Below are 25,249 nucleotides of genomic sequence, written 5' to 3'. Positions count from 1 at the left end.
GTGCGCATGCACATTCAAAATTCACAATTTCATTGCAAGACAGAGAGCAAGTCTGTTTGAGTCTCGGCTACATAGAAAAGAATGAAATAAAGTGGATGTTTTATGTGCTTCCCTAGGAGGGAGGGGTCTGTAAGTCCAATAGCAAATTTAACAAGGCTAGGGACCCCCTCCCTTTTTTCTTTTCTTTCTTTTTATTTGTACAATAGCCAAATAAATGAAAATCCTATAAGTATTTGATTTTAAAGATTATTTTTTCTAAAGTGGCAGAGAAAAGGAAAATGGGGACTAGGCACCCATAAAGTTAAGGAAGCCCATTCATATAATGGTTGCCATGTAACAAACTCAAAAGCCATATAAACTGCTAGCATAACGGGTGGAAACATCTGCCAAGCAGCCAGATGGTACTGCTGGAAAAATATTTCACAGGCATCATATTTGAGTCCTGTGATTACAATACAGGGAGAAAAACAGTATGAGATGGTGACATAAGTGGTAGCTATATACATTTTACCCCAGACTTTTTATTTTGGGCAAATTAAAGCTGTGATCCTGCAAACACTTACGTGTGTGTTTAACTTTACACAGATTAAACCCATTTAGGGATTACTAGAGAGCAAGAGCTATGAATGTATACATGTGCTGAAAGGATTGGGGCCCAAAAAAGGAGGGTTAAGCTGCTGGCTTTATTTTTAAAATAAATGATGCAAAATTATTTGAAGAAAAGATTACACTATAAAGAAAAATTCATGAATGTTAGTTGTAAAAAGGCTTCATACAGTTTTCAGAGTGTTAAAGGATGAACGTGTCATACTTGACTGTGCTTTTGACGAATCATGTCAACAAGAAACAAAGGTTCAAAGCTTGACTGGAGCATCAGTACTGATGAGTGATTTGTGTTAGTACAGGTACATTTATAGTGACCCAGAGCTAAGTTGTACCATTTAGGTACAGCAAAGAGTAAGAAGGAGCAGGGAGTTGGAGATATTCTGCCTCAAGAAGGCACAGCTTTGCCCATGGCTCCGTGGTTGTGCTGGTGAGGGGCACTCTGACATTGCTTTTCAAGGTGCAGAATGCTCCCTCGCCCCCTCTATCCCCCGCCTGCTTAGCCAGCTCAGCTGGTCAGTTTCAGGGGAGAGGGGCAGAGCTATGTCTCCACCACTCCCCAAGGAAAACACCTGGGGCACACTCTGAGCACAGGGGCCTGCATGCAGCCTGCAGAGTGTGTGTGGAGGGAACCCTTACTTCCTCTCATTCCTTTTGAAAGACCTGGGTTCAGTTGGCCCAAACAGAGAGAACAGATTCTGCCATAATAGTACTCTGGGCTAGAGTCTGCACTCTTGCTCGTGCTGAGTAGTCCCTCGTCTCAAGTCGAGGGACGATGGCAGAGTCCATCCCTTAATGTCTGTAAAATACTTGGTGCTCCTGACAATAGGCAAATATTGCTCTATCCCTTTTTCAGGTGGTCAGGCTGAGAGTTGATGGGTTAGATTGTGCCATTACGTTAGACTAGTGCTAATCCCATGTCTTCTCCAGGGAGAAGTGTGGAGGTGAGAACCATGGCCTGGCCTCCCCACTACCTCTTTTGGGGCAGTATGCTCCCCCTACAGGTGCAAGGTGGGAGCAGTTTGCACCCTCCTGAATACAGTTGTCCCTTGCTCATATCAGGGAATACACTGCATATGGCCTCCCTTGTCCAGACCTCTGCAAGAGCCAGCTACAATCTGGCCCTAAAATAATTACCCAAAGTCACAGTGAATCAGTGGCAGAATCAGGAACAGGAATTCTAGTCCACTGCCCTAACAACCAGACATCATTTCCCTGAGGGCTGATTCCTGCTCAACTTAGTCATACAAATAACCTTATTAATTTGAACAAGCAAGCAAGATTTGGTCCTGAATAAAAGGGGAGCAAGAGGATACCCCAAACCCTCCATCATGCTGTCATAGAATTCCTGATAAACCAGTTTTGAGTCATTGCATTGATTTTTCTCTCTCTGAGATGGTGTTCATTTTTGGAGTAGCTGTGAAGTTTTCCAAATAGCTTTCATGCTTATTACCACTAAATATAACATTTCTATGATGGAAAGTGGCTAGGAACATAAATTAGAGCTCCAATCGTGGGCCACTTTGTTTCTGCATTTTGCTGTACGTTTCCCTTTATCACATGCAGTCATCATGTTCTTCCATTCGTTTTCCAATACGCAAAGTGACAATGGTAGGCCTTGATCCTACAGTTAGGTCCATGTAGGTACCAGAGCCTGTGCACGTAGGATCAGGGATTTAAAATTTAAAATATGGGGTTATGGAAGGAGTTACATGCAGTCAAAACATTTTGCCACCTGAAGTTATTTGGAAACTCATGCTATAAGAATCAGTTTGGACTATTACATTTTAAATATTTTTTAAAACTGCTAATGGACAGTTTAAGTGCCAGAGATATGAGTCCCACAATTGTTTGTTCAATTCTTAAGAACTTTTCTTTATCGGTATGGTAGCAAGGAGATTTGCACCTGTGATTGGAATGTTTCTCTTCTTTTGCCTTTGGGTACTTTTTAGACTTCCTCAGGATACGTGGTGTGTACATTAAAGTTGTGAAAACATAGTAACACTTTATATTAAGGTGCTAGTTATAAATATTTTATTATTTATTAAATTATATGGCATTTTATAACATGCTTGTAAAAAAAAACTTCACAGTATGCATTAAACCAGTGCCCAAACTATTTGAACAATACTTATATCCTTAAAATATTATTGTAACAGCTTATCATACTGCTGCAGCAGCATCTTTTAAGCATTTATTGGGGATGCATTTTATAACATGTCTTACAATAAGTTATTAAGGGATGTAGTGGCACCAACTAATCATTTCATAAATATGAATAAACCATTTATACGTGGCACCTTAATTTAAAGTGCTACTGGAAACTTACATAAAATGTTTTGAACAGCTGACACGCTATATTGGTGCTTCCTGGCCTGCCAAAGTGGTGTAAACTGTAGGTATATTGTCAGAGCCTCACGTGGAGCTATAGCCACACCACTCTTACTGACATAGATGGAAGCCACATCGCAAAATCCAGAGCAGGCACCTTGAAAATCTATCCCATTGTGGCTTATCAGGGCATGTACAGAAGGCTGGAGGGTTTTGGAGACCACTAACATACCATCTTCCCTAAAAAAATAAAATTAAAAAAAAACACCCACACAAAGCAAAAAGATGGGAACACAAAGTCTGATTTGCTTTTAGCAATGATTCAGCTCATGTATAAGAAAATATTGGTAAGAACTAAGTAGTATGTATTTAGCACCTTACTCAGATGATAAAAAGATAATGCAAGATGATCAAAATTCAAAGCTGGCAAGGAGATAAAGAAGTGAATCTTTAATCCAAGAGAAAGCATATGTACTGTCAAAATAAAACTCAGAGATTTAAAGTGTAAATAGTAAGATTACAAACAAAACTCTATAATAGTATTTAGAACCATTTTAAAAACCCGTAAAAGATAATGTCAGATAATCAAAATTTATGTGGAAAATGCTGCTACAACTCTTGCTGTTGGCTGCAGTCTAATATGAGCATTTAAAGAAAGGCTAAAAAAATGAAGTCACGCCTTATTTTTCCCCCAATAGGTATAGATTTTATTTGACCTATTGCTTTTAAAATAGAATACCTTAAAAAAGCACACTTTGCATGATAAAACTCAAAGACAAAAGAGGGAAGAATGCAAATCAATACTACATTACATGTATGTTGCTCCATTTGGCAAAATCAAATGAGATCTTTTCATCTCCTTACTGTAGAACAAAAACAGAGCAATATTATGAAATTTTGCAGAGCTTTATTTCTAGGCATCTTTTGTGTCCAGTCTTTTAAACTCAGGTTTTTCTGCCTTTTTTACTGACAAGCCCACAATTTTCAGAAAAGAAAGCTAGCATTAATTAAGACAGTGCCAGCTGTAATTTTCTTGGGAAGTAAATTTCTGCACAACTAAAGGTTACAGAGACCTTTTCACTGTCAAAATTTACTACAGCCTGTGAATGTTAATGTTTCTAATGAAGACATGTTCTCTGTCCCTGAACTTAAAAGTACCCTGAGAAGAAGGCAAAGAGAAAAAAATCTCTATTTGACGAATGTATCTGGAGTCTGGTGCATATTGTAATTATAGTGTTTGGATAGCCTTGTTTTCTAAACAAGGAATATTGCTATAAATTGGCAATTTTGCATGAGGAGTAGGCTTGTAGTAGGTGCCTTATGTTACAAACAAGACAGTGATATAATAAGTATTTAAACCACTAGACTTGGGGATGTTCTAAACTAACTCTGTAAAAGAAATGTAATATAGAATACAGAATGAAAAAGGTACTTTTCTTTAGTTGCTTTATAGTCATCCAACAGACAAGCACAGTAGTAATTTGTATTTCTAATGAAAGTTCTCAGTATTTTAACTTAAACCAATCTTCTGCTGTGCTTTCCTACCAGTTCATAGTAGATTATATAGTTTTTGCTGTTCAGTTATGGGGAACCTTTTTTCCCCACCTCTATTCTACTGCATACAAAACTGCAAATAAAAAGAACAATTGGACGTTGCTGAAAAGTTATTCATTTTCAGGTTTTAGAGCTGCCATGTATTTTATGGGACATTTTATTGTTCCTTTCTTTGTTGTTTTTATTTTAAAAGCAGAATGATAATCTTAAAGCTGTGTGTGTGTGTGTGTGTGAGAGAGAGAGAGAGAAGAAAACCTGTGGCTATGTGAGCAAGTTCCCAATTACATTTACACAAGTACAGTTTACACACAAGAAAAAAATCTGACCATTTCATGATTGTTTCGGTTAAATTTTAAAACCAACAAAACTCAGATTCTGCAACTTATTAAAAGTATGTCCATGGGGATATGCAGTTCATATCCGTGTATAATGGGGAATGTAGTAAATGATCAATAGTTCTGTTTTTAAAATGGGACATTAGATGTTAAGCTGATTTCTTCCACTTCAGAAAATGCAGAAAATGATTTTTTTTCCCTTCAGTTGCAAGAACTTAGATTTTTGGAGATACTGAGGTTTCATGAATGTCTAGAAATGAACCAGCATCTACAATTCTTGGGGAGAGGCTGTTAAGAATCACAGCATCACAAGTGGATATAGAGGCTCTGTCCAAAGAGCAGCAGAACTTCATGTTTGTCATTCTTTGCAGTAGTGGGAGATTTGAAAAATTAGTTCCATAGCACTTCCTATGCAGTTGATTTGTACATCAGCTGCAGTGCTGAAGGTTGGCTTTTCATTCTCTCTATCAGCATTAGGGAATACAATAGATCACTGGGACAAAAAATTAAGAAATCAACGTCTCTGTAAATATCTGTATGGACATTAGGATTATCTATTAAAAAATCACAGCTATCCTATACCAGTAGAGATCAGATATCATTATCCCTCCAATCCCTTCCATAACATGCAAATTGGACTTCATTTTGACTCTCCCTCCTAGCCCCACACACTACTGCCATATACCCTTCAAGATATCTAAAAAAGTAAATATTTCATGTCTTCATCAATTTAATCTGCTGCATGGTCAGCAGTTCTGAACAATTACTTTTTATAAGTATGTTGGCTAATGAGTCAACATATTAGATATTGTAGTCCTGGATAGTATGGCATAGTTAATAGTCTTTAACAGAGTGCAGAAGAATGAGATGATAGCAATGCAAAACTAGGAGAATGCTATATAAGGGTAACGGACACCCTAAAGGATTATTTGGCAAAAGATATTTTGCTGAGGAAAGCATGGCTGACTACAGATGAAGGTTACATTTGTGCATAACTTGGTGTGCTATGAAGTTCCCAAGAAATTTTAGAGCTTTAATTCCATGGTTGTCTAAACACAAATTTGCACCTGTTTAGTTATACTACCACTGAATTTAAGTGGCTTATTTCTGTTTAGTTTAAATCTGTTCCTACTTGACTTCCACTAAATCAAAATAAACCTTGCTTAAACCAAAGTATGTCCACACAGCTCTTTGCATCCATTTCACTGAATCAGTTTAAAATTGCACCTTTAGTTAAGCCAGTTCAATTCTATGTGTAGAAAAAGACCTTAGACTTGTATTGTGCATTCATGTAAGTATAAGCAAAGCTGGCCATGCAGTTTGTGAGCAGTTCTGAATTCAATACGTTCAGGAGGTGCGTTAAGTCACAATCAGGACAGAGAGCTATCTGCTCTTCCACACTGTGAGCAAAGCTTGTACATCGATGAACATTGCCCATGTGAAAATCATGTTTGGAAACATGAGCTGGAGGAAGTGTTTGGAGAGCTCTGCCATAGATCATGTTACTAAGGAAACAGATTCCTTTGTCTATACATGTTCTAAGCAGCTATCTTGTGTCCATGTCTCACATCTCAGCATAAGATCTAAAGAAAGAAGCATAAAAGACTCAGAAAAAAATTGAGTAAAGATCATTAAAAACCAAGAGAAAATCTGGAGCATTAAAAAATAATTTTTAATGGTTTGAGTTTAATACAGAACAATAGGAATGTTAGGGTCTGCCCTAGTTATTCATTTTCAGGTTATAGAACAAGGTGTTGAGGGTATTTCTGCTTTGTTTTCCTCCTTACTTTTCACTTTTGGTCCTTTATTAACGAAGGATTCAAAAGGTTTATTTATATTTCATTTTAATTTAGTGAATTTTCTTGGTTACGGTGCCATATAAGGTCCATCTCCCCAAACCTTTCTTTAATTTACCTCTGTGATCACACTGAAATGCAACCATGGGAAATGACTACAGACAGACAAGGGAACTTTGGACATTTTTTAATATTTAGTTGAACCTAATATCACTTTTCTCTCTCTTTGTTACTTGGGAGATTTCTTAGAGATGGGACAAAATATTTTATTTTAATTCATGCTATTATATCAGGGATACTATCATTTACAGATCAGAGAATGTTTGATAAGATAATTCCCTGCTGTTTTTTTCTCTCTCTCAGCTGCCCTCAAAAATAGAGAAGGGAAAACAGGAGAAGAGAAAAAGGAAAAAATATGAATGCTCCATCCTGGTTTTCTTTCTAGGTCTCTGACTCTTCAACCTAGTTGCAAAGCGGCATGATTTCTTGTGTTCTATAATTAGGACTGGTAAGTGATACTGGACTAGTGGTAGGTAGTAAGTACAGTATAGATGGTGTGCCAAACAGACCAAGTCCTAGTGATTGGGAGATATGAAAAACTGGTATAGCAGGTCAGTGAAATGTAGAATTTCTTTGAGTCAATGGAAAAAGAAAGGCAGCGGAAATTACATGGAAGGGCAACACTGTAGATGCTACAATGAGCAATGGCTGGAACTTAAAAAAAGTTTAAAAGTCAAATCAGGTCCAAAAGTTTTGATATGAAACTAAACTTATTCATGCCCCTTTTGGGTGATGGTTCTAGCTGGCTCATATTTTTAACATGCCAGTTAGCCCATCTCTAGCCCCAGGCATGTTTTAAAAAGTGGTAGTTGTATAAAAACAATGAGGAGTCTGGTGGCACCTTAAACACTAACAGATTTATTTGAGCATAAGCTTTCATGAGTAAAAAACCCACTTCTTCAGATGCATGGAGCGTAAATATATATTGGCACATGAAGAGAAGGGAGTTACCTTACAAGTGAAGAACCAATGTTGAAGGCCAATTCAGTTGGAGTGAAAAAAACTTCAAAGAGAAACTGCAGAGCTACAGTTCATTTGCAAACTTAACACCATCAATTTGGGCTTAAATAGGGACTGCGAGTGGCTGACTCATATAAAAGCAAATTTCCCTCTCTTGGTATTGACACCTCCTCATCAATTACTGGGAGTGGACCACATCCACCCTTGTCATAAATATAAAGAGAAGGGTAACAACCTTTATGTATGCAGTAATATAAAATCCCTCTTGGCCAGAGGTACAGAATCACTTACCTGTAAGGGGTTAATCAATTGAATTCACCTAGTTGGCACCTGACCAGAAGGACCAATGGGGAAAGAAGATACTTTCAAATCGGGGGAGGGGGGAGGCTTTGTTTGTTCTCTTGTGTGTGTGTTCCCTCTTGAGACAAAGAGAGAGACCAAGCAGGTAATCCAGCCCCTACTGAAATGATACATCTAAAATTATGAAATTGTAAGTAACAGCAAGGAAATGCATTAGATTATTTTTTGGTTTAGCTTGTGAGTTTTCCCTATGCCAAGAGGGAGGTTTATTCCTGTTTTATAACTTTAAAATTGAGCCTAGAGGGGAATCCTCTGTGTTTTAAATCTTTTTATTTCCCTGTAAAATTACCTTCCATCCTGATTTTACAGAGGTGCTTCTTTTATTTTATTTTTTTCATAATAAAGTTCTTCTTTTAAGAACTTGATTGGTTTTTCGTGTCCTAAAAACCAAGGGTCTGGTCTGTGCTCATCTAATTAACCTATCAGTTGGTATATTATTCTCAAGCCTCCCCAGGAAAGAGGGTGAAGGGGCTTGGGGGGATAGGGCTCCAAGTGGCCCCTCCCTGAATGTTTGTTTAAATCACTTGGTGGTGGCAGCGATACTGTCCAAGGACAAGGAAAGGAATTTGTGCCTTGAGAAGTTTGTAGCCTAATCTGGTGGAATATAAGCTTAGGGGGTCTTTCATGCAGGTCCCCACATCTGTACCCCAGAGTTCAAAGTGGGGAGGGAACCCTGACAACTCTATGTTCCACACTGCTGAAGTTTGTCCATGTATTACTTCCTGTATAGTAATGCAGCACTGATAGAGTGCTAGGATGGCAGTTAAATTTGTGATTATCATCAACTTTATCAAAGGGTGACACCTGTGGGGAGCCTACTGCCTTTTGTGATAACTTTTTGTGAAGACCCTTTAACATACTGAGAGAATAGAAGGCTATAATGGACAGCTTTAAAAATGATCTGTACATTTCTTGTCCACCATTCAGAGTCTATTCTCAGCACAAACTTAGTGGGACAGGTGATTTTATTGCCAAGAAAAGTAGCTTTACAACAGCTGAAAATATTTGAAACCAGACTTTAAAGAAGAAAAACATAATAGTTCCTTACTGATCTTCATTACTTGATACTGAGAGAGGGAGGTAGATGATAAAAGCATTGAATGAAAGTAAAAGATGAGAGCATGATTCATGAATATGAATGTGGGCAGTGCAAGCTCCCTTGTGACTCAGGGTGAGTATTTTACATGTAATTAAATCCATGGAAGTTTTATGAATCACCTCCTTGGCTATCTAGACTAAGAAACATCCCAGTTTTGGTATTGCCTCTATTCTATGAGATGATCTGCTGTTGATTGCTGGAGTCCAACTCAGACTGGCAGGAGGAGGTGGCACTGCATCTTGGACAGGCTAGGTAGTCCTCTTGTTTGAAACTGACAACATGTATCTGATAGAGTCTGTATTATGGCTTAAGTTCTTTGCTGATGACAAAAGATAGTGGCCCTCTCTGTAGTCAGTGATCAGCCCTCCAGATATTAAGCTTTTCCTTAGGGAACAGTGATGTACAAGATCTTATCTTAGAAGAAGAGCAAACTGTAGGGAAACTTCCTAAAAATATTTGGGGGACATATAGAGGGCGGCTCAGGCAGTCAGAATGGCTATGCTGAGATGTTAGATCCCTAGTCTTATTATAGTTTCTGGGTGAAAAGAAGTAATAAGCTTACCCACATTGCCCAAGGAATGTGCCTCAAACCTAACTTGAATGGACTACCTCAAAGATTGATAGGATATCTCCATGTCCATGCAATTCTTTCCCTTTTAGTTGATGCTACCAACAAAGTAGTTAGCTATTGCCTGGTGATCTGCCCACTACAAATTGTACTAAAACCATCAAAGACTCTATATTTACTTCTAGTTAAAGATTAAATCCAAGTGGGCCATTAGGGACTGCTAAGGAAGTTTAAAACACAAAGCACTGAATGTTTTGGGGGATCACAAAAGAAATAATTGATCATAAAAAGAAGAACCCAACACAGAGCAAATAGAAGAAGAAGAATTGAACCAAACATTTCTACGTTTACAAGAAAAGAGAGACATTTTCCAGAAAAATTGTTAGGTTCTTTGTTGTGCTGTGGAGTAAATCACATATACCCTAAGTGTGCACTAGTATTTGTGGATACCGTATATGTGATCTGGTTTTGAAAGTATTCCTCTTACTTCTGCTGCACTTGGACTCTGTATTTTTTTCCATTTTGCTGTTTGATTCTGTTATCAAGCAAGTGAAGATGTCACTGAGGCCTGGTCTACACTACAAACTTAGGTCATGGAAGCCAACTTACTTTGACCTAATAATGTATGTATCTACACTACCAGGTCTCTTCTGCCAACCTAACTTGCCTTTAATGTCAACTTAATTACTCCACCTCCATGAGAGACATAGCACTTAATTCAATCTTGATGGGTTGACAGGGAGATGGACCACAGCAGGGACATGCAGCGGTGCCACATGAAAATCAAAGAACTTTGGAGGCATAGCAGAAGACAAGGAAGGTGAAAAATCATTCTAGTTCTGCACCACAGACATGCTGCTTCTACAATGGGCTGCATATGATTCTTGGTGGTGACCCCACCGCTACCCCCAAACACAGCATTGGCACCACCCAGGAGTCTGAGTCCTGGGCCATCTTAGGCAACAACGATGAGGACATCCTGGACCAGCAAGAGGAGGAGGAGAATGGGAGACAGGCAAGCGGTGGATCCATTCTCCCCAAGAATCAGGAGCTATTTTTAACCCTGGAGCCCAGCCGGTCGCAGGACAGCATGGTGATTGAGTGTGATGCAGGGGAAGGCACCTCCGATGAGTATGCAATTGCAATCAAACTGTAGGGGTTACCTGCTCTTATATGTTATGTTTAATATGAAGAAAAAGTGAGGTGCAGTGTGTATCTGCTTCCTAGTGGCTTGCAGCATCTTCTCCATTTCCACCTCTGTTACCTTCAGGAGACTGATATAATATAGGGTCATCTAGGGGAAACGGGGGGAAGCTTTCATTACAAGTGTTTATACTGCAAACAATAGAGCATGAGATCCACCACCCATGGTGACTCTCAGGTCTCTCAACCATGCTTTCCCTAACATGCTGGTGGTTTAGTTGGCAGGGAATAGCATTGACCTCTGATTCTGAAAGTCCAGGGTGACTATTGCCAGCAGTGTTAAGAGAAGGGAGGGTGGATTCCTGTGTTCTCTCATAGCCACAAACAAGCTGCCTCTGACAAAGACAGAAATTTGGGAGGCTTAATGCTGGTCCATGGTCTCAAAACAACATCCATGTTGCTAGAAGTAGGAGGCATCGTCCACCTGTGCTCCTGACATGGGTTTGCCACAAGTTGCTGAGCGGCCATGCTCACCATGGCTGGAACAGCAAACTGGTTCATTGAATAGCTAGTGATTCTAAGTATATTCTGGCTTGCACTTAAGTGTAATAAGGGGAGTGTTTTTTAATAGCAACCTTGCACTAGACCCAGGAAATGCACTGACAGTGGTTGCCTTGTACTTTGCATGCCTTACAATGGAAAGCTTGGCCTTCAGTGCATCCTCCACACCAGCAGAAAGGTTTCACAGATTAGAAGGCGGAAAAAGAGGACGCATGATGACATGTTCAGTGAGATAATAAACACCTCTGGCACAGCTGAGGTGGAGCTAAGATCGTGGAGGATTTCATCATCTGAAAAACTGGACATGGACATGGAGAGAATCCCAGGAGAATGAGCATGACATGCAGGAAGAGATGCTGCGGATTATGAAGGACCAATTAGACATGCTGAGGCATCTGGCTGAGCTTCAAGAAAAGCAGTTTGAGGCTAGACTCCCTCTGCAGCATCTACAGAACTGTCTGCAAGCATTGCCCTGTTCCCAATCCCCTTCTCCCAAATGTTCCAGGAGTGGGAGTGGGGGAGTTCAGTAGCCCTTCCCCTCAACACTAGGGGAGGGTACCAACAACATAAGGCTGCCATTTGAAGACCATTGATGGTCAACACTACAAGGTTAAATTATTTTACTGTTCTCTAAGTTTCTTTATGTGTGTGCAATAAAATTAAAGATTTTGAGAATGAAATACTGTTTGTTTATTCCAATCAAGGGGACTTGCTTGGGGGATGCAGGGAAACTGATGCAGCGGAGGGATGGTATGGGAAGGCACAACGCAGATAAACAGCACACATAACTGTGGCTCATTACTGAAATGGGTTTTCAAAGCCTCCTGGAAATACAGAGCTTCTCGCTGGGCTCTTCTCATTGCCCTGGCCTCTGGCTGCTTAAAATTAGCTGCCAGCCTATCCACCTCCATGCCCCACCCTTTTGGAAACATCTCTCCCTTTGCATCACAGATATTATGGAACACACAGCAGGCAGCAATAACAATGGGGATACTGTTTTCACTGAGGTCTAAGCTAGTGAGCAAACTGCACTAGTGACGCTTTAAACATCCAAATGCACATTCCACCACCATTCTGCACTTGCTCAGCCTATTGTTGAACTGCTCCTTACTGCTGTCCAGGGGGCTGATGTACGGTTTCATGAACCATGGGAGCAAGAGGTAGGCTAAGTCTCCTGGATCACGATTGGCATTATGACATCATCAGTGTTTATTTTGTAGTCTGGAAAGAAAATCCCTGATTGCAGCTTTCTGAACAGACCTGTGTTCCTAAAGATGCCTGTGTCATGCACCTTTCCTGACCATCCCACGTTGATGTTGGTGAAATGTCCCCTGTGATCCACCAGCACTTGCAACACCATTGAAAAGTATCCCTCATGGTTTATGTACTCTTTGGCAAGGGTGGTCTGGTGTCAAGATAGGGATATATTTGCCATCTATTGCCCAACTGCAGTTAGGGAACCCCATCCTGGCAAAACCATCCACTATGTCCTGCACGTTGCCCAGAGTCACTAGCCTTCTTAGCAGAAGTCGATTAATGGCCTTGCACACTTGGATCCCAATGGCTCCCACGGTGGATTTACCAACTCTGAATTGATGCCCCACTGAGTGGTAGCAGTCTGGTGTTGCATGCTTCCAGAAAGCGATCGCCACTCATTTCTCCACTGTCAGAGCAGGTCTCATTTTAGTGTTACTGCGCTTCAGGGCTGGGGAAAGCCCTGCACAAAGTTTCTGGAAAGTGGCCTTGTGCATTCAAAAGTTCTGTAGCCACTACTTGTCATCCCAGAGCTGCATAATGATTTGATCCCACCAGTCAATGCTTGTTTCCCAGGACCAGAAATGGCACTCCACCTTGTGCACAACTGCCAGTAGCAACCTGGAATTGTTTTTTTCTATGCCTTGCTGCAGGGCTGCTTGCATGACATCTCAATGTTCTGCACGGCAGCTCCTGTCTTGGCTCTGGAAATACTGCAGGACAAAGCACAAGGGGTTTGTAATGCTCACAGCAAGAGTGCACAGCTGAGCCAGGTCCATGCCTCTCAAGCTATGGCGGATGCTCAGCTAAGCCAGGTTTTCAAAAAAAGGCACAAGAAAATATGGGTCGTTTGCTGTTGATAACATGGGAGGGAGGGAGAAAACTGCAAAGCCATTTTCCCATTCCCCCCTGCGACAATGTTTTTGTCCCATTAGGAATTGCAAGACCTTCCCCAAGCCCCTGTGGCTAGTTGCACTGTGGGATAGCTACCCACAGTGCACTGCTCTGTGCATCAATGCAAGCGCTGCTAGTGAGGATGCACTCCACCGACACAATGAGTATGGTGTGGACACGCACGACTGACTTAATTACTGTGCCGGCTGGATGTTGAATTACATTAAGTTGACTTTACTCTGTAATGTAGATATGCCATTTTTGTACAAGTGATTTGGCTGCTTGAAATAGCCTCATTATGGTTATGGATAGCAGCATGTTTGAATACTGTATCTTGGTCACTACTATGGAAAAATGTTTTCAATACTGTTGGAGGCTTTTAAACACATTACTACTTTATTCGTCATTTGGTATCATAAAATAGCCATTGCCTTCTGAAGCTTCACTATTTGGCTATTTTGTACCATTCATTAGCTCACTGTTCAGTTAAAAAGCCTGGGAATTCAATAACACCATCATGGATTATATATCTTTTTCTAACACTCCTTGCTGATACTGACTCTTTCAAATGTGATGTTCTTAGTAAACCCCTTGAATGTCACTAGCAATAGTCCAAGAAGTTTTAGCGTGGTTTGTAATTTTGAATATGAACTCCATGAAGGGGGTGAGTGAAATCCACCCCCTCAGCATTTTCAAAGACTTTCATGGAAATCGTTAATGGAGCTCATGTCTAAATCCCATGAAATGCCTCAAAAAAATGTTGGGAAAAGTTCATATTGTATTTGCAACCCAATAGATGGTGCTCCAGGGACTAAAACTGGTGCACAATGTAATAGGTTACAAAGCCAAGTCTGGGAAAGACTTCTGCAAATAGTAGTGGAATGTTTCATAATCGGAGAGCTTTTGGAGGGTTTGGGTTAATTTGAGAGGAAGGGGTGAATTATTAGTGAGGTATCTGAAAGACCTAGTCTCTGTAACACTGAGGCAGTCTAGAAGTGACCTTAGAAGTCACCTTGGTGACTCACTAGAGTCAATTATGTTTACTTTTGAGTTGGAGTATTCTAGAATGGGAATTGGCCACAAAGAGGAAAATGCCGAATTGTTGTGGTTTGGACTTGAAAAAGAGGGGTCAGAAGTCTGCTCACAGTATGCTCTATAGGGAAGTGACTTAGGGTCTGACATAGCTTCTTCTGATACCCAGTGGAGCTATACTGGAGTAGATGTCACTCGAAAGTGTGTTGGCATAGTAATTGCTGGGGTCCAAACACACTGTTTAGTGTTGGTCAGAAGAAGTGAGTTTAAGTCCTTAGTGTATGTTTAATTAACGTTAGGGGTAAACTATTGATGATCGTTTCTTTGTACATTTTTATGGTGCAACATTTTAATTGTTTTAGTCATATTTGCCACACTCGTGTACGATCGTGTTGCCAAAAAGGGAAAGATGTAGACGTGTATACACAGCCTCTCTTTGTTCAGCTTTTCAGGTATACTAAGCTACAAGGAAAAGATACAGGAGGGAATCGGCAAGAGATACATTGTCCTGAGGGGATAAAAATGTTGTGGGAAATAAAAATGAATTAAAACCCCTCCAAATATCTAATGTGAACCAACCATGTATTTCTGGGAGACATCTATGTCAAGCGTATTCAGACAGAAGACAATATGTAGAAGGAAAGGGCTAATGAGTCTAGCCCTGTGCACGTTTAGGTCTTAACAGCTGCTGTGTAATCAGAGTCCAAAACTGTGACAAAGGCTGCAATGAAATCTTGTTATGGTGGATGACTACATGGTTATCCTTCAGGCAATACAACTATTTTGCAGTATATGTGCAATCATTTTAATGGGTTTGCACCATTTGGGTGATGGGTCCCCAATAGTAAGACTCTTAATTCCTCTTGGAGGATGTCCTGGCCACAAAAGTCCACAGTGTAGGACATTTTTAACCTAGAATTTGGACTATTGTAATTCACTGTACCTGGGTCTAGACAAAAAATACTACGGAAAAGATACAGTTGGAGCACAATGTAATGTTCTGTCTCCTGAGCATGACAAGCTAAAGAGAGCATTGCTGCCCAACTTCTTTGGTTTCCTTGTTCACTATTGGATCCAATTCTAGCTTCTGGTACTGGTTTACAAAGTCCATAGTGGGATAAGACTACAGTGGTATAGTGTCAAGGACTGTCTCTCCTTCTAGTACTTGCTGTGGCACTTACAGTCTGGTACGATTCTGCACTCAGAACCCCAGAGAGAATCTCCAAGGGAAAGTCACAAGAAAAATCTTTTCAATATGGGCCAAAGACTCTTGACCACACTCCCAGAGGACATCAAGCAGAGTGCTGTCTTTATCATCTTCAGATCGCCCTGCACTGCCCACGTCTATAATAAAGCATTTCCCAATGAAGTAAAGCAAAAGAAAAACCTAATAGGGCATTTTGAAGCAGAAGCCACTGATTCAACTCAAGTACAGGATGGAGAAGTGTCTGTTCTTTCTGGACAGATCCCATGGTTTTTCTGTAACCTATATTTTATCATCGTGAAGCATTTTAGAAATGCCAATACAAAGAGAGTGTGAGGGAGAGAGATCTGAATTCACTTATTAAAATTATTTACTTGATTAAAACAAAACTGACCTGAGACAAATATTTTCTTTAAATATTTACAACAAACAGTGGCCTTATTATCCCATCTTTTTGGCAGAAGGAAAAAGCTTGCACAATTCCAACTGATGATCACACCACACCTGTGTAGCCATAGTTGAAAATAAAACAATCTTTCAACTAGAGGAAAAACAAACCAAGTGCCCTTGAATTTTCAAAGAAATATAACTCCTCCATGTAGCCCTAGGACAACATAGTCTGTTTGTTGGGAAGCATACTTAGTAGCTAGCTACAAATCTCTTCGTGGTGAGACTGAATGATCGTCATGCATTTTGTTCTCTTTGTCTCAGTTGATAGTATCTGTAGTACTATTCAGAGATAGGAAATATGTGTCTGTCACTGTACCTATCTGAAAGTAGCAATACCCTCTAGCTGCAATCCTCCACTTTATGGAGTTTTATTAGTATAATGAATGAAAGCCCAGTAGCACACCCTCTAATGCTTCTAAATTTTGGATTTTAAAAGCTATCGTTATTAACAGTGAAAAATAACTAGCAGCTTGTTTTATGTACACTTTGTTAAAAGGATCCACATATTTTAAGGCAGCTTTAATCTACGGTAATTTGTCATCAGACCCTCAGCATGAATGTAATATAATCCATACAAATGCAAAATCTTCTGCTGGAAATTTGTAAACATAATGCAATCATGTGTTTGCATTTGTGACTCCTGAGCAGCTAGCAGCAGCTGTATAAACTTTTACTCTTACCCAGAAGATATACAGTGTGAACGAATACAGTTGTGTATTGTTAACTAAATGTGATGCTTTCATTTGCCACCATATATGTTAATAAAAGAACAGAAACGTTCTTTTGGTTGGTCATTGTTTTAAACATTTGATTCCAAAAGACACAAAATGTTTTATAAAAGGCACCGATTACTTTCCCAAATATCTTTTCCTAGTACCAAGTGCGCATGCGCGCGCGCACACACACACACACACACACACAACTGTGTACAGACACCAAAAAGTACTATACATAATTTCAAGGACTTATTTTTTTAATAAAACTAATGCATTATGGGTGCTGTAGCTGCGTGCGTATATTAACAATGGGCCAGATTCAAAGCCTCTTGAAGTCAGTGGTCAGCCTCCCACTCAGGCCCCATGGAAGTTTGATCCGTAAAATGACTGCCTAAGTGGTCCCTATATTTAATTTGTTAATCCATTAACAGAAACCCATTGTTTTATTAATTGAAGTAGATATACAGAATACTGTTTTTATTATCATTGTTGAGAGGAGACTAGGAAATCCACCTATGAAGTAAAAAAGGGCTATTTGCAAAATTCTGAACCACATCATAAGGAGGAAAACAATATATCTCCTTCTGTTCTTAAAGCCCCTGGAAATGTCAGAGTGAGATCATCTCAAGACCTCCTCTTTCAACTTTATCTTGGTGCATAGGTATGCTCTGATGCCTTCTGCATTATAGGGCTTCCATCATTTCACCTTCGGGTGATAAATCCTTCTGTGGTAGCCTTTAGGCTGTGGAACATGTTCCTCTTAGACATCGGTCTTAGCTTTATCCCCGTCACATAAAAAACACTGTTGAAACCACTTCATTATTAAGAGTTTTCTGTTGTATCCACATACGCGCTCGCTGCACACTTTTGTATAGGGGATGCTGTGTTGGAAATTTAGCTTTTTGTTTGTTTTTATGCTTTTTTGGTTTATGTTCTTGCTATTGTTGTTATATTTTAGCTGAACCGAATGCTTCAGCAGGAGGAATGGTGTGGGGAGAGGATATATAAATAAAGTTATTTGCTATTTATTATTCTTTATTTGCAATGTGATTAGCACTCTTGGTCCTCCAGCTTCCTGAATGCAGAGGACATCAGAATGTTCAGGAATCAATTGATTGGCTGCTGAGAAAATGAGGCTAATGGGGCCCCATTCTGCAAGATGTGCACCCATTGACTTCAATGGGAATTCACAGGCAATAACACGGTAAGTATAGGAACTGGCTCCTTACAATATGGCAAACATATTAGTTAAGCCAGGTTTACTTTATATGCCTTCAAAAATGAGTCACTTCTATTTTTATATTGGGTGCATGTTTGCCCTACCTATAAGCTGATGCGTGCTTCCCTCTTTGGCCCAGTGAACTAGCCAAAAGCAACTCAAGAAAGTTGACTTCATCCATTTAGATAACTTGTCCTAGCAGAGAATGCTCATATATTGTACCTCTCTTCTTATAGCCTGTCCTTCCTCTGTAAGACCTGTTCAAACATCTCAATCCTTGCCTAGCCGAACCTGAGCTTCCAGCTGTACTGCAGAACAAGGACATTCCTCATAAACCTCATCATTTGAATATGTAAGATTAAAATGTCTCCTAGTGGCTAATTTAAGGTACCCCTGGGTTACAGATGGGTAGGCTGTTTTAGTCCCTACATTATTCTAATCCAGTACCAGGATAAGTCTCCTCTACTACATTATTCATTGTCATATTTTTCAGTTCTACACACTTCCTTCAACCTAATTTGCATCTTTCTTACTTATCTCTCATCTACCCAGAGAGGCAAATATTGTGCAACATTTGAACAGACGTCGATACAATTTACTTATTTTTTTTCCCTCAGGTCTCCTTGAAGAATCAAGCAGCTTTGTCTTTTTTCCTCTATCTCCTCCTAAGGAATAATTGTGTTTAGACACACTGAAATATATGCTTTCATTGTACACTGTACACCTGATTATATCATCCTTAAGCCACACCAGTGTGACTTATGATATAGAAAGGCTTAAGAAATCAGATAGCCATTCAAAAAACATAGTTTGAAAACAATTATTACTCATTGGACCAGTGAATCTGAAACAAAATGACATGCTAGCAATGAACCCAAGTAATTACTAGGCACAAGACCTTTACAGATACGCCCCCAATGAGTTTCAGAAGTTCACTCTGGCCAAATGTCACCCTTTTAGTGTTTATAATGACTTTGTGGATTTTGTCAGTGTTCCTTCCTCCTCTTTCTTAATGCTAGATAATAGAATTAACTTCCAGGTGCCTTATTGGTTATGACTGCTGTTATTTTTGCTTATGGTTATTCTTGCTGAGTTATTATAATTTTGGGTCGACACGCATGCCTTCTCCTTGCTGCACATCTGCATGTCACAAATACATTGCTTAGCCCACAGACAAGTTGCTATATTGCTAAGGAATGCAAAATATTGTTGAGCCAATGTCGTGCTACTTCAGTTTGATTCAACTTTATTTTCATTTTCTCAGTCGCAGAATGTGTAGCCCAATTCAGAGCAAAATGCTAACAATTTAAAGCCAATTTTTCAGGTGCCATTGCGGTTTGCTGAATTTCCTGGAACAAAATGAGTTTAAAATGGCAGATAGTTGGGTAGATTTCAGATTGTCAGCTTCTTCCACCAGCTTCTTATTCAGATTGTGCCTGATGAGTAATGTGAGTCAGGCTCTGGTTTTTATGAAAATATCCACATCTCAGCTCCCAGCCTACAAAAGGCCAGGAGTGATACAAAGAACAAATCTGTGGTACTTTTCTCTTATTAGAGTTCTCCTTGCATCTTTCTTTAAAATTTCTGATCCCTATTTCTGTGAAAATTGTTGCCATGCTGTACTACTAAACGCCAACATTTGACTATTGTTGAATTGGCTTGAAGACCTTGTACATCATTATCTTGAAGTGAGGGATTGGGAAGGGTGGATTTGTACAGCAGACTAGGGAGAGACTGTGCCAAACCCTTTGTGTTGCTGCACAAGGAAGTGAGAGGGTGGGAGATGTCTGTCTCTCTCTCTCCTTCTCCCCCCCTGTTCAGGCCCCAGACATAGTGGACGTCTGTGTGCTGAGACACCAAGGAAGCACAGGAATTTTGCAGGGCTAGCAGTCCTGATGAGGTGGTCTGGGCAAAGGTGGTAAGGAGGGATGCAGGCCATGACCTCCAACTCCTCTATACTAGCCAGCTTGGCTCACTGATGACAAGCTGCACTCTCTTTACGGGTGGCATAGTAACCATAGTCCCCAAGGCCTTTGGGAGTATTGCGCTTTTCTGAGATACAATGATCTTTTCACCAGCTCTGAGCATCCAGGGGAGTAGGGCAGCTCCATACAATCCCTGACACAGGGCTGTAATTTAATGCCAAAGTTTAACCTCCAGCTGGAAAATTCAGGCGTTAAGATTATGGCATGTCTCTTGACACAGAATGTATTTGAAAGAAATTATATCACTGGCAGAGCTGGGGGAATTTGTCTGCTTAGGAGTATTTTGTGTGGAAAGGCTGAGGGAAAAGTCTGGAGAGGGGCTGATTTAAAGGTACTTGCTTTTGTTGTGGTCACTAGCTGGTGGGAAAGAGAGAGGCTTTTTTAAAAATTAACATGGTTACTGGGTAATAGCTATATAAATATAACAGATGCACAAGCAGAATTGTGAATACCAAGCCATCATCACATGCCTCATAATAATATCATCACATGCTCACTATAACTTCTTACCAGAGCACATAGGAGATTGCTAGTTCTAAAGTTAGCATTTCTCTCTGAATTTTTTCTACTGATCTTTATGTGGTGTTTGTGTGCTCTTACATTTACACCTAAAAAATTCCCAAAACTAATATTATTACATTGCAAAAGTTAAAAATAGCATAGTAAGAATTCACTGATAGCTGGCTGCCTGGCCAATATACAGACAGTTACAACCATTAGCAAAGAACTAAAAAGAAGGAAAGGTTTCTCCTTATGCCCTTTCAGGGCCTCTTTTGCATCCTGTCCACCTCAGCTGTGTTCCTGGCCAAGTAGTCCTCCTGCTCCTTGCTCATCCACTCCCTGCTTATACCCTCACCCACTCCTACTCCCCCAGCTCTCTCTCTGCTTAGGATCTGGCAAATTTCTTCAAAGGCAAAATTGACAGTGTGCAGCAGGAGCTCTCCACCTGCACTTCCACTCCCACTCACTTTATTCTGTCCTCCTTTTCCTTGTTTCTAATGCTATTTCTCAGCTGTCTGCTTTCCTCCTCCAATTCCTTCATCTGTTTTCATGAACCCATCCCCATCGGCATCCAAACCTCCTCAGCTCTTTTGCTCTTCCCTGATCTGTCCCTCATCAACTGTTCTCTCTCCTCTGGATACTTTCCCTCCACATTCAAGCATACCATTGTTTCCCCTATTCTAAAGAAACTTTCTCTAGATCGCTTCTCTTTCTCTCTTCTGCTCACTCATTCTGTCTTCCTCCTTCCCTCCATCTCTATGCTTCATGAACATGCCATCCATTCCCAATGCCTTGACTTTTTCTCCTCTAACTTCCTCCTGTCCCCTCTCCAAACTGGCTTCTGGCTCCCCATTCAGCTAAAACTTCCCTCATTATAGTTACTGATGATCTCTTCCTGGCTAAATCCAGAGACCACTTATCTACTTTTATTTTTGATCTCTCATGCCTCCAACACTGTGGACTTCCTCTCCTCCTTCCGATCTTCTCCTTTTTCTATGACACCACCTTTCCTGGTGCTTGTCCTCATGCAAATCCTCCTTTTTTGCTTTTGGTGTTTATTCCTCCTTTTTCTCTTTCTCTTTCTTTGGGGCCCTCTCATATTATTTTTCTACACTCGCCTCCTGGGTCAATTTATCCATTCCCATGACTCTAGTTACTACCTGGTTGACAACTTTCACATGTACCTCTCCAACTTGTATCTCTCCCCTGTTATTGAGGCATGTGTTGCGGGGTGGATGACCTGCAGTTTCTTCACATTAAACAAATTAAAAAACAAAACGTCTCATCTTTCCTTCTTAATCCTTTTTCATCTGGCATTTCTTCATATCAGATGTTAACTACCATTCTCCATGTCATCTAAGCTTGTAAACCTGAGGTCATCTTCCTTTTGTCTTCACATCCAGGTTCTCATGTCCTGTTTCTATACTTCAGGAACCCCTTCCTCTCTATCCCTACCACTAAAACCTTCATCCATGAGTTGCTTATTTCTTGCATCTTCCTCCTCTCCGAACTCCCTTCTCCATCACTCACCTCTAAAATCCATTCAACCTATAGCTGCCAAAACCACCTTCCTTGTCCACATTCCTTAATGGGGAAAAACATTTTTGTAATGGAAAAATTACTCCAATCTCTGGGGTGAGGTCCTTCAGAAAGCCCTTTTTGACTAGGCTGCCTTCTCAAGGACTTGACTCTCTGATTCCAGAGCTCTCTATTATTCTTTCTGCTGTGAAGGGGATATAGCCGATGGGCCAGATTTTCAAATAAGTTAGGTGGACAGGAATGAGATATGTGTGCTTACTTTGCATGTGAGGTTACTATGAATGCATGTGCAGTTACTTGAGGTCTGTGTGAGGTCACTGTAATTGCATGCAAATTAAGCATGTAACTGGACATATATTGCACACAAGCCATTGCCTAGTTTATTTGAACTGTACTGGGGTTATTGACAGAATTCACTTCCTGTCTGCACTCCTGTCAAGCCACAGAGTTCTATAATAGTAAGACCTAGTACAGGTATTACTCTATAGTCACACAGGGTGCTTCTTAGATGTGTTTCGATGTCAGGTAATCATCGCTGTATAAAGCAATAAATGATGTGTGCAGATAACAGAATTCCCTTGGCCTTTGATATACTCAGACAAGTATTATCAAATGTTATAATGACACTTATTTCAATAGAAATATACAGAACATTTTTTTCAGACTATGCAAACAGCAAAAATGAGCAAACAGGGGCAAAAAGGTACATTACAATGCAGTTGTGCTACTTGGCCTGGCCTTGGTATAGGGATCACAGTTTAAGTAAGTTCATAGCCATGCCCCCATAATAGCAGTAGTATCTAATTGTAAGAATGTGATGTGGTGCTTCTTTGAGACAAGAGGAATTGGGAATCATTCTCATTGTATGTGTCATGCTATGGAAAGAGAAGGGACTTCAGTGCATCAGTGATTCTGTCTGAGTTCTGGGAACAAATGATGCTAATGTATCGATCATTATTGGCCTCATATATGACTGTGTCTCAAACTGGTGACTTAATTTTCTCTCATCAGCTTCTCTCTCCTGGCACCTGTGCCACTCCTTCTCCTGCCTCCTCCTGCTCTTTTCTTTTTTCTCCTTTTCATGATGACTTCCTGCTAGTCCAGAAGAGTTGCATATAAGTTTCTCTATCCAACTGGGATCACATGGAGTGAAGAATGGTTTCTGCCTTGCTTTTCTGCATGTCCCAGGTTAACTAATGCCTCTGAAGCTTTGGCAGGCCTTTTCTTTTATCTAGCCATGGCAGCTGTCCTGGGAAATAATAGATATGTTACTGACACTGGCCGGCCCTAACGGTTGGCTTTCCATGAACAAAATCATAGAAATATTGGTCATTAATTCACTATGAGAATGTTGTCTTCACAACACGGAGATGTTGGGTTACTTGCCATATGGGCTGTTGCTCCCCTACTCATACCTGGGACCATGGCTCTTATTTTGTTTTAAATGCAGTGCTCAGAAGATTAACATTTTCATGGTCATTCAAAGCAAGCATCCAATATGGATTCTCAAACCAGGGACAGGTTGTCTGCCAGTTGCCAGAGTCCTTGTTTGACTCCTTCACCTTTGCCATATTGAAACTTGATAGAGCTTGGTACGTTTTCCTGGCACTGCACAGCAATCTGCTGGATTGCTCTTCACAAGGCAATCAGAGATGGGCCAATACACTATCTGATTATGATATGCAGAATTCAGATCAACCTGAATATTGTCCTCATTCCAGACAGCAAACAAGGTCTCGTTCTCTCCTTCAGAGCAGTCAGTATATCTTGGCTTTTCTAGTGTGGGGAAGTAGTAGATGCAATTGTTCTTCAGTTTACATTCATTCAGGGATCAAAACTCTGGTGTGACCAAAGCCCAGCAAAGGCAAATGGTGGGAATTTTAAACCAGCCCTTGTCTCATGGGAGAGAGAAAAGGCCTTTCAGATAGCTTGAACATTGGGGACAGAGTCCACTGATGTTAGGTACCAAGAGTGACACACTCATGATGTGGGAAAATGCACTGTGGGATACCTATCCATTCAGAGTTATGGGTGAAAGGAGGATTAGCTTTACCCGTTACAGTGACATGATTAGAGATTGCATGGTCTGCACAGGAAAATACTCATGGGTCTAATGGGCTACAGAACCTAAACTGTGTGCAGAGTTGATGCATAGTTAAGATTCATCAGTTACTAACCATGGGCTATCATTTTAGACAACTGTGCCTGTAACCATTTAGAGGCATAGTAAAAAATAATTGCTTTGTGTACAGAACCTTTCTTTTCTAAGAGTCACGTTTCTCTGCCTCCTAGCCTCCCCCACCTCCGCTTACACATACCTGGACATTAGAAAGTACTTTTTGGCATGCTGAGCAACATGCTGCTGTGATGAAAATCAAAAGTAAAAAAGAAAAATGGACAGGAGGGGTTTTCACAGAGCAGGGAAACATACTTTCATCCCTAGTATAAACTAGAGGATGACATTGCTATTCTAATGTCATAGGGAAGGAAAACAGCCTAGTGCTAAGAAACAACTTGGGAAAAGGTGAATTTCAAGGAGCACCAGGGACAAAGAAACCCATAATTTTGAGAAAAGTGTTCAGAATTGTTTCCAGTGTTCCTCAAAATGAATGAACAAAGTTTTAGCATCAGACTTTCTTCTAACTAATGTCACACAGCTAGATTATAATTGGAGCATTTAAAGCAATAACTGGAGTACATTTGTGTCTTGTTCTAAAATATTTTCAGATGTCAAATCAATAATAGTTGAAAGTGAAATATTTGTTTGATATGCTCGTTTGAATGAAGAATAACTTCAAATTAAGAGTAAGTAGGTATTTTGAAGGAGAAAATGTGTGAATGCATATTTGTTTGGTTGTTTTGTTAGTGTTTGCAGTACAACTGAAACTGTCATTTACATTTCCTATGCAGCTTTCATTATTAAATGAAAGGACTTAGCAAAGCCAAAATGATACATTTAAAATCTCTTCAGAGGCTTTCTAGCTTTCAGGTCATGTTTAGTCTAAAGTTATTCTCTGTATAAAACATTAATTTTATTTCCACTCCCAGTTGTGTTCTATGGATGCAAACTTTGAAAAAATAAAGT

This window comes from Mauremys reevesii, linkage group 16 (genome assembly GCF_016161935.1).
Source record: "Mauremys reevesii isolate NIE-2019 linkage group 16, ASM1616193v1, whole genome shotgun sequence".
NCBI classification, from domain to species: Eukaryota; Metazoa; Chordata; order Testudines; family Geoemydidae; genus Mauremys; species Mauremys reevesii.
This window is presented reverse-complemented; position numbering follows the sequence as displayed.